Source organism: Phocoena sinus, chromosome 6, assembly GCF_008692025.1.
Source record: "Phocoena sinus isolate mPhoSin1 chromosome 6, mPhoSin1.pri, whole genome shotgun sequence".
In the NCBI taxonomy this organism is placed as follows: Eukaryota; Metazoa; Chordata; class Mammalia; order Artiodactyla; family Phocoenidae; genus Phocoena; species Phocoena sinus.
In genome coordinates, this window is record NC_045768.1 from 91,344,460 (window position 1) to 91,365,963 (window position 21,504).

The following is a 21,504-nucleotide window of genomic DNA, read 5'->3' on the forward strand; positions in this document are numbered from 1 at the left end:
TTTCTAGACTGCTCCTCCCTTGTCTCTGCATCCCCCCCCCTCCTGACTAGCAACTGTTTGAACCTGGCCTTTGGAACTCAGAGAAGGGGATACAGAAAGGCTTTTGTGCCCAGGAGCCCCATAGGGTCCTGCTGGGTTTCAGTATCTTTTAAAATTCATGAGGAAAGATGTAATAAGTTATATATATATAAAAAAACTCATTGCTTGAAGGAGCTAGAAAGCGTTTTATTTCTGTGATTGCATTGAACTTGTATTATTTTGCAATACAAATATTTAGTACTTAAATTGCATTACATTCCAAAGCAGTGTTGTCAAAAAGTATTTATGTTTTAGTCAGTTTTCTCCAGAAAAACAGAGCCTGCAGCAGATATAAAGATATGCAGAGAGAATTTTTTTATGAAGGTGACGTGATTATGGAGGCTGAGAAGTTCCGCGATCTGCAGTTGGCTTGCTGGAGGCCCAGAACACTGGTGACGGATGTAGTTCCTCTTCAAACCCAAAGGCTAAGTGGAGGGGAGCCAATGGCGTAGGTCCCAGTCTGAGTCTGAAGGCCTGAGAACCGAAATCATTGATACCTAAGGGCGGAAGAGGGACCTCCTGGCTCCAACAGAGAGTAAATTCACCCTTCCTCTGCCTTCTTGTTCTATTCAGGCCCTCAGTGGATTGCCTGATGCCCCTCTCCATTGGTGAGGGCCATCTTCTTGACTCAGTCTACTGATTCAGATGCTAATCTCTTCCAGAAACACCCTCACAGACATACCCAGAAATAATGTTTTACAAGGTATCTGGGCATCCCTCAGCCCAGTCAAGCAAGTTGACACATAAAATTATCTATCACAATTTAGCATAAGCTGTGTTTTGCTATTTACATATATATGTACATACAATATAGTTTTTTTATATATAAATTTATTATCAGTTTTACTGACCTTATCTATGTGATTTTCTTTTTCTGAAAAAAATATGTATGTACTTTATTTTTTAATTTTTATATTCTTCAATATATTTGTTTTTTTATACTTGCATAATCAGTTACAGAGTTGTTTTTGCAATATCTTTTTTTTGACCACACTTGCACACGTCGCTGTATTGTTTTGGAGAATGGGGTCATCTCTCAATACGTTTTATTACCTCATCAGATAATAAAGAAAATGTGACTGTTTTAAAGTGTAAATATTCCTTTTCTCTAGGAGTTTGTAGCAATTTATTATTTTGTTTGTTCATTAATTTTGAATGTTTCAGATGAAAGCACCATCAATCTTAACAGGGTTTTTGGGGTTGTTTTTAATTCAGTGATACGCTGTACTATTTATTTATCTAAATACCTTTTGCTCTTATATTCTCTCTATCCCTTAGTAGGATATATGTTACTGAGGTTGCATATGCATTTATTTTAATTCCTAAGCTCCCTTAAGGAAAAGTTTCATATTCATATTTTGCAGGAATGCTATCTTCTCAAACATTACTAAGCATATTTATTAAGTTATTTGTGTTTATTTTTCCATTAATTTCTTTCCTTAATAGATAGTTCTTTCATTAGCTCCAGCCAGTGTTCCTCTTCTATGTTCCCCTCAGATATTTGGTCATCACGGATTTTCCTGTGTAAATTTATAACAGTAGTTAGCATTGATCAATAGTAGTTGTTTAAGTGGCTTCTTTTTATTCACTCAGCACAACACTAAATATTTTTCTTTTCCAAACTGCAGATGCACTTTTACTTTATGTGATTTCTAGCTGTGGTTGTAATTATGAACTTGAGTCTGGTCTGGTTTTTCTGTTGAACAGGAAGAAATAGCCTTTTCTATGGTGATGACCAGAAGTTTTCCTCAGCACACCTCTCAGCTTCTCCTTCCAGCTTCCCAACACTCTGGGAACCTGCCATACTTGATCTCTTTGGAGAGGTATTCTGGGACAAATCCTCTAGATACAGAAAATGTTAAGAGGTAACTGGCACAGAATTAACAGCTTTCATACTTGGCTACAAGACAGTCTTCTCTAGTTTCCCAGATATTTCTTGACCTGATGCATTTAAGGACGTTTGAAATCACATTATTTTGACGTGTCTTAATTTTGCTTATAGTGGGTTGTGGAAGTTTCAGATTAGGTTTATCCTCTCAAGGCAATCTGATCTTATTGGCTCTGTATCCTTCAGAAATAACTGAATAATTGATTCTTACTAAGGACTTCTCTTGGTTTTTCAGGACCTCCAAGTCTTTAACTGTTTATTTACTATATTTTGTGATTTCTATAATCTCAATGGGATTTTTGAAGGAAGAAGAGATTAAAACATGCCCTTAGTCAGCCATTTTGAAACCCCAAGTCTCTCTTTTTTTTTTAGGTAATATTATCACAGTGAGGGAACAGAAAAAACAGTTAATAACAATCAGAGTTTAATACAGACTATGGTTCTATGAGTTATACATGGACATATAAACAGCAGTTGAAATCTAATCCCTATTAGAAGGAAATGCACATTCTTAAATGTGATTATTTTAACTTCATTATGATTAATTTTAATAAAATTACATACAGTTTTCTGGAATCCAGTTTATCATTAATTAAAATGAAAGGTATGATTAATACATCCACATTAAAAGTGTTTTTAAAAATTAAGCAAGAAAAAAATACACTAATAAAGTAAATGTGAATTTTATTAGTAAATAAGGAAAGTTAATTGGTTTGAAATAATTAGAAATAGACATATCTTAGATTTAAATTGGGTGTAGAATAGAAATCCCACAGAGAATGTAACTTTAATTCAAAAGGTAATACGGTGAGTTTTACAAATCATAACTTGAGTGTGGGTGGAAAATCACTTCAGTTTCTTTTTTTGTTTTTGTTTTTGTTCTTTTTCTGCAGTACATGGGCTTCTCACTGTTGTGGCCTCTCCCGTTGCGGAGCACAGCCTCTGGATATGCAGGCTCAGCAGCCATGGCTCACGGGCCCAGCCGCTCCGTGGCATGTGGGATCTTCCCGGACCGGGGCACAAATCCGTGTCCCCTGCATCGGCAGGCGGGCTCTCAACCACTGCGCCACCAGGGAAGCCCTCGGTTTCTTTTTAAAGTGTGCATTCCTGGTCCTCATTTCCAAATATCCTAATGAGATTCACAAGAAACTAAATTCCTAACAAGAATCCCCAGGTAATTCTAATGAGAGACACTGTTCCAAGAGAGTATGTACTCATTTTACCACTCAATAAAAGAGCTCAACAGAAATAGTTAATCGGATTTGATAATGCTGCAGCAATGCTAACTATGAGAGTAATAGTAATAATAACAATTACAAGAGCAAACAAATTAATAGCTTTATAGTTGTCAGTCTGCTATGAACTTTCTTTTAATGGTTTCTACTAATCCTTATAAAAATCTGAGTTCCTACAAATTAAGTTCATACTTCTGATAAAGAATTTAGTCTAAGAAAAGAGAAGCTATTTGTCTATGTCCTGTAAGTAGCAAGCATCAGCACTCTCTGACAGCAGAGACTTCTCCCATAATCCTCCCTGCTAGACACTTCTATTTAAAATCATAATTTTAATAGTGCAAGTTGAAAACAACATATATTTATATAATTACTATGTACCATGTTAATGTATCACATGACTAATAGAAAGACACCTTTCTGATGTTGATTCTTCCCATACAAGAACAAGGTATTTACTTCCATTAGTCATATCTTTTTTGAAGACTCTCCATAATGCTTCACTATTTTATCTATTGAATTTCTGAAATGTATTGAATGAGTTATTTCTAAATATGTAAATTTTTGTTCCATTGCAACAGAGTTTTTTTTTTTTTCTTTCTATGATGTTTCTTATCAATTTTTATTAGGAGAAGTAATTTTGGTATATGATTAGATCACCAATTTAACACATTGTTTATTTTAATTTTTTGTTACATTACTAAAATTTTCTAGGTAATGTATCTGTAAATTGTTAAAATTTTATACCACTTATGCCTCTCATATAATCATACGATAATTGAAAAAATGCATATTAATTAAGAACTGTGTCAAGCACTGCATTGAGTGTCGGAGTGAAAAAGACAAAAAGCAAAACCTTGCCTCATTAAACTTACAATTTACTGGTAATCTCAGGCATTTGCCAAATAACCATACAGAAATATAATTCCAAATTGGATAGGTTCCATTAAGAAAATACAGAAAGTTTTTTTTTCCAATATATTTATTTATTTTTGGCTGTGTTGGGTCTTCGTTGCTGCACACAGGCTTTCTCTAGTTGCACGCAGGCTTTCTGTAGTTGTGGCGAGCGGGGACTACTCTTTGTTGCGGTGCAAAAGCTTCTCATTGCAGTGGCTTCTCTTGTTGTGGAGCACAGGCTCTAGGAATGCGGGCTTCAGTAGTTGTGGCTTGCGGGCTCTAGAACGCAGGCTCAGTAGTTGTGGTCCACAGGTTTATTTGCTCCGCATGTGGGATCTTCCCGAACCAGGGCTCAAACCTGTGTCCCCTGTATTGGCAGGTAGACTCTTAACCACTGCGCCACCAGGGAAGCCCAAGAAAATACAGAAAGCTTTTAATGTATGCCACGGGGCATGTGATTAGCAGTTCAGATTTTAGAGAAATGCTGCAGTTAACTAGAAGTGTTACGGAATATTATTTTACATGGGTGGCACTATTTGAAAGCTCCAGGCATGAGGGAAAACAGGGCACAGTGGAGAGCCTAGGGCCTGGTGACTGAGGCAGAGACCACAAAGGGGAATGAGATAGAAGAGTGTATTATCTACTGCTGTGTAAGAAATTACCCCCTAATTTAATGGTTTCTAACAATAAAAATGTATTTTCTAACAGTTTTTGGGAGTCAGGGATCAGAGTGTGACTTAGTTAAGTGCCTCTGCCTAACATCAATACTGAAATTATAGTCTGTAGGCCACCTGGGGCTCTGGTCACACCTATAGACTCAAAGTGAGGAGGGATAAATCCAGTTACAAGTCCATTCATGCGGTTGTTGTCAAGTCTCTGTCCCTCGACACATGAGCCTCCTACAGGGCTACTCGACAAGGTGGCATAACATGGTGATTAAATCCAAGAAAGCATGAGAGAAAGCAGCCAAGATGGAAACCAGTCTTTTTACAGCCTAATCTTGGAAATGACAAGTCACCCCTTCTGCTATTTTATGTTACAAAGGACTCCATAAGTCCAGCCTCCACCACCCACAGCCCCTCCCTCTGTGACCCACACCACCACACACACACATGCACACTCCATCCTTCCGATCTTCTACATCTCACTGTCTATTGTTTCTGTTCCCAGGGTGACCATAAGCTGTGGCTGAACCATAAAAATCTTCACGTACGCACAAGCTGACAGTGCTTTGCAAAACGCCCATACTGTGCCCCTCTTACTCCGTGCCTGATGACTTCTTTGTTTGAACCGTTACGGGACCTCTTTTGGCACGTTCCTTTGCACAACCTGAAAGTATGTGGGAGTTAATGTCCCAAGGGATAAACTTTGAACAGTAGGATTCAGTAATTTGTTGGTAAATTCAGTCCTATTTATCCCTTCCAATAGAAGGACCCCAAATGAAGCTAGTATGGATTTTTGAGAGTAATCATGGTATTCTGCAATTTGTCTTACTTAGTGGTAGGCAGTTCAATAATCTATACTTGTATCATCTCTCCCTTCCTCCTTGCCACTTTGTCTTTCACTTCTGCTCCCTAGAAATGAACATAACTCCTCTGCCTCAGGCTCAGCTTTCTGGAAAGACTAAGCTACCAGTTTGTACTTAGAATGCTAATCTTCAAGGTGGAATTTCGGAACTGAATTTTACCCTCAACTGAAAGCAATAAGAACACCATGTAACAGTACAATCACTAAAGATTTTATGTGTCATTTGGATGAGGTATAGGTGGAAGGTGAAGAGTTCAGATCTATAATGGCTAAGGCACTTGAACAGTATGACAGCAAAAAATAATTATAAGAACTGTGAAGTGGGTTGGCTTTTTATAAACTGCTAACCATAAGAATGTACTGTAAACCGTTGTTATTTTTAACCAAATTCTAGTATAAAAATATGTGACCTTCAAAAATTAGAAGTTTGCATTCCTATATCCCTTACCTAGAGTTTCCAGGTTTCATTATTTGCTATGTATCCTTTATCTCTCACCCTCGGTCTACCTAAACATACACTCACAACAATACACATTTTGATTACATATTTATCAATTATTTAAAACTAAGTTTCTGATACTTCACACAAATATTTTAGCTTGTATTTCATTTTTCTAAAAATATATTTTATCTAATTGTAATGTAGTTATCACATCCAGAAAATTTAAGCCTCATATACAAAATGTTCTTTAATATTTATGTCATGTGTTCAATATAATAATTTTCCCCAAATATGCCACTGAATATTTTTCTAGTTGTTTTTACTTCTTAGTTCTGATCCAAGATCTAATAAAAGATCACATATTGAATTTTCTGGTCATCTAGAACAACCCATATTCCTTTTATTTTTATAACGACGTTTTCACAGTTGTGACTGTGAGAATTTTCTTCACTTACTTCCAAATACCAGGAATGAACTTGACTAAGGGCTCCAAATCCACCACTCTGAAATCCAACTCTGTGATAACACTGAGGTCACAGGTTATCTACGGGACTCCTCTTAGAGCCCATGTTGCCAGTAACAATGTCCTTTCTTGATATTGAAATTTTTCATTCTTATAGGAAGCTCTTCTCCCTTTTTTCTTGCTCACTGTCACTAGAAATTTGTCAATTTTATTGAACTTTTCAAAGAATATGCTTTTATTTGCGTTGATTTTTCAATTTCATTAATTTCTTCTCCATTCTTTATTATTTCTTTCTACTTGCTTTGGGTTTAGTTTGCTCTATTTTTCTTTAAAAATTTCTTAAGATGGGGCTTCCCTGGTGGCGCAGTGGTTGAGAGTCTGCCTGCCGATGCAGGGGACGCGGGTTCGTGGCCCGGTCCGGGAAGATCCCACATGCCACGGAGTGGCTGGGCCCGTGAGCCATGGCCACTGAGCCTGCGCGTCCGGAGCCTGTGCTCCGCAACGGGAGAGGCCACAACAGTGAGAGGCCCGCGTACCACACACACACACAAAAAATTTCTTAAGATGAAAAATTAAATTATTGATCTGAGTCATTTCTTCTTTCCTAATATAAGTATTCAATACTATAAATGACCCTGAAAGCACTGCTATAGCTGTATCCCTCATATTTTGATGTGTTCTATTTTTATCTGTATTTCATACAGACTATTTTTTCATTGGTTTTAGACTTCCCCTTTAACCTTGGGTTATTTAGAAATGGGATGTTTAATATCTAAATATTTGAGAATTTTTTAGATTTATTCCTGTTTGACTTATAGCTAAATTCTATTATGCTATTAAAATGTAGCTATGATTTCTACTCTTTTAAATTGTTTGAGATATTTTTATTGGCTTATGATATGGCCTATCTTGTTGAATATTCATATGTCTTTGAAAATAATGTGTATTCTACTGTTGGGTGAATTGTTCTATAAATGTCAATTAGGACTATTTGGTTGATAGTGTTCAAATCTTCTACACTCTTACTATCTTTCTGCCTATTTGTTCTATCAATTACTGGGAAAGGATTTTTGATGTCTCAATTATAATTTTAGAACTGCCAACTTGTTTTACTAACGCCCGTTTTTGTCTCATTTATTTTGATACTCTGTTATCAGTAATATATATATATATTTATGGTCATTATGTCTTATTGGAGAATTGACCCTTAATGATGATATACTGTCCCATTTTATTCTGGATAGTATTCCTTGTTCCGAAGCTGGCTTTTTCTGATATTAACATAGCTATTCAAGGTTTTGGGGGATATTTTCATGGCATATCTTTCTCCATCATTTTACTTTTAACTTATCTTTATCAGTATATATTAACTGCATTTCTAATAGACACAGTAGAATTGGATCTTGCTGTCTGATCCAATCTGACAATTGCAGTCTTAAGAAAGTTATATTTAAGCCATTCATAAGTAACGTGATTATGGATGTCGTTGGATAAAAACTTTACTAAATTGCTAGCTGTTTTGTATTCATTTAATTTATTATATACTCTTGCTCTGCCTTCTTTTGCATTAAATAAACATTATATAGTATATCATTTTACCTCCACTATTGACTTATTACTTATACATCTCTTATAAAGTTTGTAGTAATTTCCTGCTAATTTAAAATATACATTGTTATATTTTTAATGAATATACCTCTAATTTATCAGGTTCTACCCTCAAATGATTGTTTCACCTATCATATAAGCTCGTTAAAACTGGCCTTAATATACCCTAAGGCCAGTAGTGTCACTGTTCTTTCTGATTAAAGCTTTTGTCTTGTGGTGGAAATAAAGAGGAAGCATCAGGATGCATGTACTTGTCCCACCCACATGACTGTGTTCCCCTCTCCAGTCTGTATCACCATAGGCACTTAGTTGATTTTTCAGACCCTTTGCTGTGAGAGGCCAATGGGGTTCATGAAGAAAGAGTCCTTCAGGGCATGCAGACACCTCCAGTTTCTTCAGTGCAGTGTTGTTTCACATGGCATTGCCAGCCTGCAATCATCCTTCTTCAAGTATCTGCTCTTCTAGCATCCTACCAATTTTGTTTTGTTTTGTGTTGTTTTAAGAACGTGTTTTTTTCTGTATATAGCAGTACTATTGTATTATTTGGAACATTAGTCTTCTCTTAGATGTCACTTTCTAAGAAAGACAACTTCACATCTGACTCTGACAAACTGTAAATTCTTAAGTATGTATTACCTGCTTGAATTGTCACATAATAGTAAATGTTACACTGAAAATATTTTATGATGAAAGGTCTTTGGAACAAAATACCCTTGGAATATTGTAAACAAAGTTTTAACATATTAAACAGGGAACTTTTTAAACAGAAGTACTTAGTAAGTTTCTCACAACTTGACATAACCTTAAATACATACCTTACTTAGAATGATTGCTTCTATCATAGAACAGTCCTATGCTGAGATCTATTCCATTATTGAAATAGCTGAAAATCAATGTGTTATTGGGAGATATATAGCCAGGTGTATATTCACATTGTCAGTATGTTTTATAATAAATGCTCAAGGACTTAAAATTATTATAGCTAAGTGATTTGCCCTTGAAATTCAGGGATTACTGTTATGTATTTTGATTCTTGCATTTTATATAATAGTAAGTTCATTTGGTTCAGAGCCCTAAATGTTTCCAAATGACTACAATTTTTTCAATGCCAGCAGTTTGGAAAATAATTTCTTTGAATCTCATTTTTTTTTTATTACCCATCATCTACACTATGCCACCCAGACAAGAGAACAGTGAAGTAAAAAAACATTGTTGATTTTTTTGTTACATTACAAAGTCTTCCCATTAACATATATTCATATGGAGTTTTTTTAAGTGCAAGGACTAAGATCACTGAAAGTACAAAATAACATGCCTTAAATTTTGTTGTTGCTGGTAGATAGGCTCTGCTATAGAAATGCTGATTTGAAGGATAGTCACAAAAAGTCACAAAATCAGATATGTAAATTTTACATGGATTAGAATATATTAGCTCAAATTTAACTTAATCCTAATTTTAGAAAAGCTACAGAACTTAACAGATAGTCAAGTTAAAAGCTTATTATAATTTGTGATAAGACAAAAGATCATATATTCATACCATTCCACACTTCACAATATATAGGGCATGGAATTTCTAACACTCTTGATATCTTTGGCTTAATCCCATAAAGTTAACATTAAAAACTCCAATGTTTTTTGAGAAAAACAATTTAAACAAATATTACATATGGTTTAGGATTTACTAAATGAAAATTGAAATTCCATTCTGAAATTTAGTGATTACTGATTTCTTCAATCCACATAAAATTAATTTCAGGACACCAAGGCACAGTTCAGTCAGATGAGCACAAATTTCCTTATTTTCTCTGTTCAATGTTAGACAAGAAATATTCAAATATAAACCATACTATCTTCTGTCTGATGATAGTGTGTCAGATACAATGGTGTTCATCAACCCAATCTATTCAACCCCACTCTTTTCCTAGTCTTCTTTTACCTAAGGGAAGCAATGTAGCATGGTTCCAACAATTAGACGGAAACAAGTCACTGAGTTGAGCTTTTGGGAATGTTTTGAAGAATGGTGCAGCTCCATAGGCAGGCAGTTATGCTTTTGTCCTTAGGCACTTTATGTTTTTTCCACCCTTTCTTCTTTATGCTTGGAATAATGGCAGGTTGTTAGAAGATTATCAACCATACTATGAATGGGAGAATGGAATCCACATACTAAAAATGGCGAAGCAGGAAGACAGAATGTACCTGGGCCTTCAATGGCATTGGTCAGAAGCTGCATGTTTAAGAAAAACTTATAACAGCAACAAAACAACTAAGAGAGAAGAGGAGGATGAGAGAGGATGAGAGAGAGAGAGAGACTTAGAATGAAGAATGTTCTTTTATGTTTTTCTCCCTTGTTTGTACTCTTTCTTTGAAAAAGAAAACCATCATAGGATAAAGTGCTAAAAAAAAAATCCTCAATATTTAGTTAGTTAACTTATTCAATATGCTTTCCAGAAGAAAAAAAAAAATCATTACATGAAGTGGTTGACAGAATTGTAAAAATATCTCCCCAAGATTTTTTGTTTCCTCACTGTTCAGTAAAGCACTGATACAGGTACTGCTGAGAAGAGTCTTTCACATGGAATTAAGGTTACTAATCAATTGCTTTATATTAGGAAGGTTATCCTGGATTACCTGAGTGGACCTAATGTAATCATATGAGCCCTTAAAAGCTAAAGAGGAAGACAGAATCATCAGTCAAAGAGATGAAGCTTGAGTGACTTGAGGCATGAAAGGGACTTGACCCACTCTTGTTGGTTTGAAGATGGAGGAATGGGGCCAGGAGCCAAGGAAGGCTAGCAGCCTCTAGAAGCTGAGAAAGATCCCTGATGTCTAGCCAACCGGCAATACCAGCAAGAAAACACGGACCTTAGCCCTACAACCACAAGGAAGTGAATCCTACCAATCACTCACACAAGCCAGGATGTGGATTCTGCCTTAAAGCATCAAGAAAGGAACACAGCCATGTAGACACCTTGATTTTAGCCTTCTGAGACCCAAAGAAGCTAGACTTCAGACTGTGAAGACACTGTGAGATAATGCCTGTGTTAAGTCTCTGAATTTGTGGCAATTTGTTATGGCAACATTATGAAACTAATAATCATAGTAATACAAGAACCTGTTTAGGACATTTGCAAAAAATGTCCTGACATATTAGCCTTTCAAAATTACTTTCATCAAATTATAAGGCACAGATCAGAGATCAAAACCCTGAAAAATTACTACTAAGAACTCAGTGTTTTAGTGGAGGCAGGGAAGTAAGGATCATGAGACGCAATCAGGGTAGATATAGTGTGTGGCTCTGTGGATGGTCCTTTGTGACTGAGTTTCCAGTTGGAAGTTTGAAAAATGAATGCCAAAAAACTACACTACTTCAGAGTTTTCACTAGTGTCAGTTTCTAAAAAATCTCACATGAATTACTATAATTTCAACAAAACATTGATTTTACCAACATTTTATATTGTTGTAACTAAGATTTGAACAATAATGATATGGTTTACTGTGAAATATAGGAAATTTACAATTATGTGTTTTTAAATTTTTTGCATGTAAAAAGTAGGTTGATTGAGACTATGCAATCCCATCTATTCACTCTTTTTGTGATTATACTGAAGTGCCATTCTCTTCAAAACAGAAAAATATAGAGAGAGCTCAACTGAAACGAAAGGATTATAGTAGTATGAATTACTCATTCATATTAGTGATATATTCAATCAATCTAAAATATTAGTTGAATAACTAATTCATTGAATAACTAATTCATTGAATAACTAATTCATAATTAATAATGATTTTTATACATAAATTTACCTATATTGCCACAACACAATGCATATTTTGAATCCATTTAAATTATTTTACACACATACACAAAATAAGACTGCTGATGATTAAATTTCACCTCGAAGTATCTTATTAGGTGATTAAATAGTAGGTGGCACAGAGTACAGTGAATAGTACAAACTATTATTTCATCACTCACTTATAATAAGAAAACATTGAATAAAGAGTCAGTGTTGTATTTATCTGAGTTTCCCAAGCAAACAACAAAATACCTAATATGTAGGAACATAAAAATGCTGTTGGCGTGAACTGTATGTTAATAGTTACACAATTTAAGCAAGAACATGACCAAGGATAAATGTATAACTGAATAGTTACGTTCTGTCATTTTGATAAAAAATTTCAAAATAACACTAAAAAAAAAATCAAGCTTTATTCTTAATTATTTGCTATCTTTCATTCTCTAAACAAATATTACATGAGTACTTGCCATGTAGCAAGTATCCAAGACATTTAGGGAATGGAAACGAACAAAGAGAGTCTCTGGCTTTAAGAATTTCCTGGACATGTTAGAATGTTTGCCACATGCAATACCTGAAGATGTTTATTAGAGCTTTATTCGGCATGAAGCAAAGGGCAGAGGAGGAAGTGTTTAACTCAAGGTAAGTTGTTTATCTGATGGGGGAAAATCAGTGAAATCAGCTGAGAAAAACTGTCATGTGATATTATGGTTTAGTTATACTGAAATGGGAAATAAAAGAACATTTTATACAGAAATATTAAATTATTTTATGGTGTGCAAATTAAATTTTTTGCATTGTGGTTTTTTAAAATGGCAATGTTAATCATGAACTTAAGAAAAAATATAGGTGAAAAAAGAGAAATGAGTTATATTTTTCAGGATTGAGCTGAGGGGAATATATTCCAGGCAGTGGCAATGGAAGATGCAACTTGCAGGGCTGTGAAAACTCATGGAACTTTTGAATGATGACAGGGAGTTCAGAATCAGAGCAGAGAGGTTTCGTAGGCAGACAGGGATGAGTCTGAGAAGCAAGCAGGAGTAAGATCAAAAATGTTCTCAAATATATTGCCAACAAGTATTTTACTTCAAGCTAAGCTCTGGGAACTCAATGACAGATGTGAATTGCAGAGGAATGACCATATTTCCATTTCAGAACCATCACACTGGCAACAATGTGGAGAGTCAGAAGGGAGGCCAGAATGTGAGCACTCAAATGAAGAAAAAATGAGCATGAGCCCAATGCCAGCAGAAATAGGGTGGAGGAGAGGGCTTCAAGAAAGGTTTAGGACATAGAGTCTGTAAGACTTTCTGATTGACTTGAAATGAAGGGGAGGAACTGCCAAAGGAAGATTCAAGGACCACTCCAATTTACTGGTTAGCAAAACTTAACTTATCACACATACTTGTGATAACTATAAACTGAGATTTTAAAAAATCTTATTTATACTTGAATTTCAGAGTTAACCTAAACATTTCCTAATAAAACTTGCCTATAATTATGATTCCTTCTATTTTTTTCCTAATACTCAAAAGCAGTGATTTTACATTTCATGTAATCATGGTATAAGTGGCATGAGAAATACTAATTGCAGAATATTTACTTCAATAAGCCTTTTACTAATGTGTTTGAATATTTCAAAACATAGTTCGTGACATTAAAGAAAAAATAAAGAAGATATAGTTAATTCTAAAAGGCACCATGAAATGCAAAAGTGCAACCTATACTTAAAAAAACATTAAAACATTGAGTATTTGTCCACATACATTGCCCACTGATTTGCAGCAGCAGTAATTCATGTAAAAGCTATCATGTAATATACATGAGACTGCTTTTCTACAATCTTGCAGAAAGGATACTTGGAAGTATCCTTTTGTACCAAAACTGGAATCATTTTTCTGATGATAGGGTAAAGTAAGGTGAAGCTTTGCATTTCATGAGTAGTCAGTAAATGTAGGTGGGTGAAATCATTTATTCCTTCCAAACAGATCACAAAATGTGTTGTTCTTGATGATTTCCAACAATATTTTAAGTCCTTGAAGTAGCACACATATTTGCAGAAAAAAAAAATAATATACACATAAGCAAAGCAGGGTGAAAGAAACAAAAATTTACCCATGATCCCAATAGCGATTATATTATTATATATATATATATTATATATATATAATATATTATATTATTTGAAAGAGAGAGAGAGAGAGGATGCTAGCTAACTGACTAGGTAATCAGACTCCCTAAGCATTCTTAACCACTGATTAAGAACCACAGATTCTTAACCACTGTGCCACCAGGGAAGTCCCTCCTCCATAGTTCTTGTCCGTGTTTCTGAGGAGAAACTTATGAGAGGTTAGTGGGAAGAGGTACAGACACCACTGCTGCAGGTAGGTTCAGGGTACCATTAATACTCATCCTCTCCCTCCTCAAACACTTATACTAATTTCCTCCTACCCTTAATTATTACCACAGGATTTGGTAGCTTACCTGGCTTTATGACCCAGGATTAGCTATATAATTTTCTGTGTTCAGTGCAAAATGAAATGTAGGACTCCTTGTTCAAAAATTACTAAGAATTTCAAAACAGTGACAGCAGAGCAATAGACCAAGCATGAGGTTCTTTTAAGTATGGGGCCCTTCATTTGACCTGTGGGACTGCCCAGGTCAAATGCCCATGAATCTGGCCCTGTTGTGGCCCAAACTTAAATTTCTAAAGGGACTGAGACCTTGGTAATCACCCCCTCTGTCTGGCTGGGGTTGCTGCATCCATCCACTCACAGGTACAACTGGGTAAGTTCCAAATTTCATAATGAGAATGCATAATCATTACTGAACTGAGCATGAGGAATTGGATTAATATCAAGATTTTAGGTGTGGAAATGGTAAATAGGAGCTTAGAATTCACTAAATTATAAAACTGAAGAATGTTTCAATGTTTATGCCAGTTGAATGGTATTCTTTTAACAATGTTACTTTGTTTTCATATGTGATGGGAACCTCCTAATTCCTGAAAAGACTTGTGACTTCTGAAAAAAATAAACAATATCTTGAAGTTTTGTGACTTCACACCTACTTTATAAACTAAGTGAGCTGAAGATTGGTGTTTAAAATTCTTGTGTTCTCGAGTGGACAGCTTGTGAAAAAATTGAGGAAAAAAATAATACTTACTGGAAAATAAGAAAGTTATTTGGTAAAGTATAAAAATATTCTATTGGAGAAGTGAATATGGCCTGTACATTACTTATTAATAATAATAAATATTTACAAAGCACCTTCTAGGCACTAGGAAAAGTTCTAATTGCTTTACATGTTTTTTTATTATATGATAAATGCCCCCATTTTATGGATAAGGAAACAGAATAAGTAAATCTGGGTAAAAATTTAAGAGTTACAGTCTTAATCAGTTTTTAAAATTAATTACAAATTAATAAAATTCATGTTCTGGTATAAATTAAATTGTGTTTTGAATCATTTACTTTTAAAAATTTTGTTTTAATTTTACTCAAAGAGAAAAAATATACTCCTGAGTTTGATTAGAGAGAAAAGTGGTCACATTTCAGGAACTAGTTAATATATGATCTTTATATACAACGCCAGCACCCAGGAAGAGACTGCCTATCATAAGTTGTTTTTCTCAAAATAACAGCTTTATGGAACTATAGTTTACTTACCATACATTTTACCACTTTAAAGTGTGCAATGTTTAGCATTAGTGGTTAAGTGTTCATTGTTTGGTGTATTCACAGAGTTCTGCAAGCATCACCACTATCTCATTTTAGAATATTTGCATCACCCCAGGAAGAAATCCTTTAGCAATCTCTCCCCTGTCCTTCCTCTTCTTAACTCCTATTAAACTCCTAAGATTTTCAAAATTGAAAAAAGTCACATTGAATCCTAACCTGAGGCCCCATTTTTTGTTTGTTTGTTTGTTTTTAAGCTGTGAAAGTCTCATTTGTTTGAAGTTTATGATAATTCTGTTTTTAAGAGATTTACAATGCCAAATTGCTGAGTGTTTGATAGTAATGTTAATTTAAGTGTGTTACACTAGATATAACAAAATTCAGATTTTTCCTTATGTAGTATGTTTAAGATGGGCTGCTTGTATATTTTAACCCCTTAACGTGACTCTGCATTGAATTTCTATGGTAACTGCATTTCTGCAAAAACATAAAAACATTCAGAGGCTGTGCCCTCTCTCTCCTTTTCCTGTTGCCTTTCAGATCAGGAGAACATGTCTCTCCAGAAATCACTGGAATGCCCTACATACATTTATTATTATTGTTATTTCCATCCCCCAAATTAATATCAAAACTACCATGATAGATTTGTAAAGAAACCATTTAGGACTACTCATGAGAAAGAAAATTATCTTGGAGAATGACAGAAAAGAAAAAAAAATACAGTTAGAAGATAGGAAGTCAAATTCAAACTGTTTGGCCTAATCCTGAATGTATCATTTTCATTATATAGTCAACTTCTGCTGTGCCCACTTGACTTTATGGCTTAATGATATGATTATGCCCAGTTGATGATGAGTAGCTCTGGTCATAGGATCACCTGAAATCCTAGTCGTGTTTAAATAGAAGATAGTGGTATGTGAGAAGCTCTTACTCAAACTAAGAGTAATTTACTGTCACAGCAACCAAGATTTTGTCCCCCAACTTCAATTAGGCTATGATGTTTTATCATAATATTTCATTCCTCTCAGATTTCCTATCTTTGGTTATAGGACCAGATGGTTTCACTGGTGAATTCTACCAAATATTATAAGAAGTCATACCATTCCCTCTCAAACTTCTCCAAAACATAGATGAGGAAAGAACACGTTGAAATTCATCTTACAAGGCCATCATTACCTGATTCCAAAGCCAGACAAGAATATACAAAAAAATTAAATTACAGGTCAATATACGTGATGAACATAAATGCAAAATTACCCAATAAAGTATTAGTAAATCAAATTCAACAGTACATTAAAAGGATCATACACCATGATCAAGTGGGCTTTGCTTCTGGGATGCAAGGATGGGTCAACACTTGCAAATTAATCAATGTGATTCACCACATTACAAAATAAAGGATAAAATCCTGTGATTATCTTAATAGATGCAGAAAAAGCATTTGACAAATTCAACATCTTTTCCTAATAAAAAACTCTTAACAAAGTGGATATAGAAGAAATTTATCTCAACATAATAAAGGCCCTATATAACAAGCCCACAGCTAACATCATAATCAGTGATGAAAAGCTGAAAGCTATTGCTCTAAGATCAGGAACATGACAAGAATGCCTGTTCTCACTATTATTTAACACAGTACTGGCAGTCCTAGTCAGAGCAATTAGTCAAGGAAAAGAAATAAAAAGCATTCAAATCAGAAAATAATAATTTAAATTGTCTCTGCTTGCAGATGATATAATATTTATAATAGACTTCACCAAAAGACTGTTATAACTAATAAACAGTTTCAGTAAAGTTGCAAGATACAAAATCAATATACAAAGGTCAGTTGTGTTTCTATACACTAATAATACCTATCAGAAAGAGAAATTAAGAAAACAATCTCATTTACAATTGCATTAAAAAGAATAAAATACTTGGTAATAAGTTTGATCAAGGAGGTGAAGGATTTGTACACTCAAGAATTGTTCCATATTGAATGTTGAGCATTTTTTCATGTACCCGTTGGCCACTTGGGTGTCTTCTTAGGAAAATGTCTACTTAGTTCTTCTACCCATTTTTTAGTTGGATTATTTTGTATTGAGTTGTATGAGTTCCTTATATATTTTGGACATTAACCCTTTACTCCGTATATGGTTTGCAAAAATTTTCTCCCATTCTGTAGTTAGCCTTTTTATTTTGTTGATTGTTTCTTTAGCTGTGAAGAAGCTTTTTAGTTTGATATAGTCCCACTTGTTGATTTCTGCTTTTCTTGCTTGTGTTTTTGGTGTCAAATCCAAAAAATCATTGCCAAGATCAATGTTAAGGAGCTTTCCCTGCATGTTTTCTTCCAGACGTTTTATAGTATCAGGCCATATGTTGAAGTGTTTAATCCATTTTGAGTTAATTTTTATGAGGAGTATAAGATAGAGGTACAATTTCATTTTTCTTCATGTGGTTATCCAGTTTTCCAGACACCATTTGTCGAAGACAGTATTCTTTTCCCAGCAAAATAAGGTATCAAAGAGGTATCAGCACTTCTGTCATTATTGCAACTTTATTCAGAATAACCAAGGTATGAAAAACCTGAAGTGTCCACCAATGGATGAATAAATAAGATGTAAAATATATATGTATGTATATATATATTTATATTATATTATAATTATATATATATATATAATTCAGCCATGAAAAAAAATGAAATTCTGCCATTTACAACAACATGGATGGACCCTGATTTATTATGCTAAATGAGCTAAGTCAGACAGAGGAAGATTAAATACTGTATGATATTACTTATTTGTGGATTCTAACAAAGATAAACTTGTAAAAACAGAGAGTAGAATAGTGATTACCAGGGGCTGAAGGTTGGGGGGTTGGGGAGATGTTATTTAAGGATACAAACTTACAACTAGTAGATAAATAAATCCTGAAGTTCTAATGTAGAGCATAGTAATTATAGTCACCAATACTGTATTATGAACTTCAAATTTACCAAGAGACTAGATCTTAATTGTTCTCATCACAAAAAAAGAAGTGATAATTATATGACACATTAAAGGTATTAGGTAACACTATGGTGGTAATCATATTGCAATATATAAATGCATCAAATCAACACATTGTACACCTTAAAATTACACAGTGTTATATGTCAATAGTATCTCAATTAAAAAAGAAAAAAAAGTAATTGGTTGAATAATTTAGTTATCAGAATTGATGTATGTGTAACTTTACCACCTCAACGTGAAGCCCTGATTTCTTTCTAGTCTAAGCTTCAGAATTCAGTTTTACAGTTGTAAATTAGAAACGAGGATTTTGAAAAGTCCTACACATAAATTCATGTAGATACATATAGCACGTGCACACACACTTTGAATAGAAAATGGAATACGCAGGTGAGTAGTTTCAAAGTTGAAGATTTATTCATTTTTGGAAATTTTTAGGTAATTTTAGTCAGTTTGATATAAATATCAATATACTATATGTTGGCTGCCATTGGTCTAAAAATCTACCAGATCTTCCAGCTCCATGCTACTAATAATATCTAGTACTGTTGTGAGCTGAATTATGTCCCCCCCAAAGATATATTGAAGTCCTGAACCCAGGCACCTGTGAATGTGACCTTATTTGGAAATGGGGTCTCTGCGATTTAACCAACTTAAGGTAAGGTCATATTGGATTGAGGTGGGCCCTAAGTCCAATGACTAGTGTCCTTATAAGGAGAAAGAGACATAGAGAGGTAGACACGCAGGGTAAAGGGCCATATGATGGTGGAGACAGAGGATGGAGGGATGAAACTTTGAGTCAAGGCACGCCGAATATTTGCCAATGATCATCAGAAGTTAGGGAGATGCAATGAAGGATTCTTCCCAAGAGTCTCCAGAGGGAGCCTGGCACTGCTGACACATCAATTCCAGACTTCTAGCCACCAGAACTGTGAGAAAATAAATTTCTGTTGCTTTAAGTCATATACTTGTAGTATTTTGCTATAGCAGCACTAGGATATTAATACACATACTGTATACAGTAGTAAATAGTAGATTGGCCAGTGATATTCCAACTGGGTAAACATTTCTTTGACATATTCTTACACAGATGGGCATTCACCATACCTTAATGACTTGCAATTTATAATTTTGCTTCTGTGACAGACCCATGATATGAACTTTGGAACAACAACAACAACCATCAAAAAGTACTGGGTGAAAGAACAGTATTGTTTCTCCTGAGAGACAATTAGAAACTGGTTTCAGACAGGCTGGAAGTAGAGAATGCAAATTTTCTGTTAAAAATCAGTGGAATAAAAACATTTTATTTCAATCTCATCTTTTCGACCCCTGGCAAATGCCTAAAAGAACAAAGGAATAGTAGAAAATTCAAGATTCAATATAATAGAAAAAAAACCCTTCAATATACAAATAGAATTATACTAGCCAAAAAATGTGAAATATTAACCCAAACAAGAGTGCATGATATTTATTTTCACAGACTTCCTCAGTCTCCAAGATATTTGTACATTTCCAAAAAAAAATTAAGTATCTTATTCTGCATAATCTCTACAAAATGACAGTTAAGACATCAAGAGTTATAGGAAGGCTCTGGGTACTGTGGAATATATCCTGTTGGGACCGATATTTGCGACAGAAAAGCAGATACCTGGCAAATAATAAAACAAATTAATAATAAAAATAAATAAAACCATCTGTACACTTTCTTTCCTAGTCTGAAAATTACTTCACTGAGAGCTGAATAGAGGAGAGAAGGAAAAGCATTGCCATAGACTAAATGTTAGTGCCCCCATTCATATGTAAAAACTTAATTTACAGTGGGATGTCATTTGGAGGTGGGGCCTTTGGTTGGTGATCAGGTCATAAGGGCAGATCCCTCATGAATGAATGACACCAAACCTGCTGGCACCTGATCTTGAATTTCCCAGCCTCCAGAAGTGTGAGAAATAAGTTTCTGTTGTTTATAAGTCACCCAGTCTACAGTAATTTGTTATAGCAGCCTGAATGGGCTAAGACATGATTTTATAAGTTGAGGGGTGCTCTGGATACTCTAGCTTTCAATATGATGGGCTCTCAATATTACACTTTCCTTTCTGCACTTTCTTCTGTACTTTTGAGGGATAAACATTGCAAGCCACATATTTCAGACAACCTAGCTTTCTGAATTTCTCTTGGTTTCTGCCAATTGGAGGCACTAGATGGAATTTAGAAGGAAGAAAGAAGAAACAGAATATTATTTGCTATTTCAGTTTCTTTCAGCACCTAGAGGCTGTGACAGTAGCAGGACCATAACGACAAAAGAAGGCATCTTGCTCATGGTCTTCTTGGCATGGAACCTCCATTCTAGGAGAAGAGTATGCAGGGGTGGAGGCAAAGAAAGGCAGACCAGCTCTACAATATACAAAAATTTATTGAATTAAATGCTCACGAAATGGGTGAATTTTATAATATTTAACCTATATTTTATAAAGCCGTTTTTTTAAAGGTGATTTTAGGCAGCAGTGAATGTCAGCAACTTTGAGAGTAATTTAGCAGCAATGGTAGAGTGGGCTCCTGGTTTTTGCTTAATAGCAAAATACATTTCTAACAGTAGCAGACACAGACAGAGAGCTTACCCCTCATACTGTCAGCAGCTCTGGAGCGAAAATGGTCACATGAGCTGTAGCCTAAGGCAGTGACAGTTTCTTGATCTATGAAGAACAACCCTCCTCTTCCCTTAACGCCTTTAGCCATTCCATCACTCTAGTCACCCGTGATCAGGTATAAATTTCCCCATCCTTAAATACTGAATGGTTTTCACATCTGCCAAATGTACGCTGAATACCAAAGAAGATTTTTCTGTCACCCAAGTAATTTGTTGAGGAAAAGTTTGGAGTCAACACCTCTGAATCCATGCCC

The 21,504-nt window shown here is 34.8% G+C and overlaps 1 pseudogene; it reads left to right on the forward strand.

Moving 5' to 3' along the window:
• Nucleotides 1-413: 413 nt before the first annotated feature.
• Nucleotides 414-21,504, forward strand: part of LOC116755039 — a 31,761-nt pseudogene continuing 10,670 nt past the window's right edge.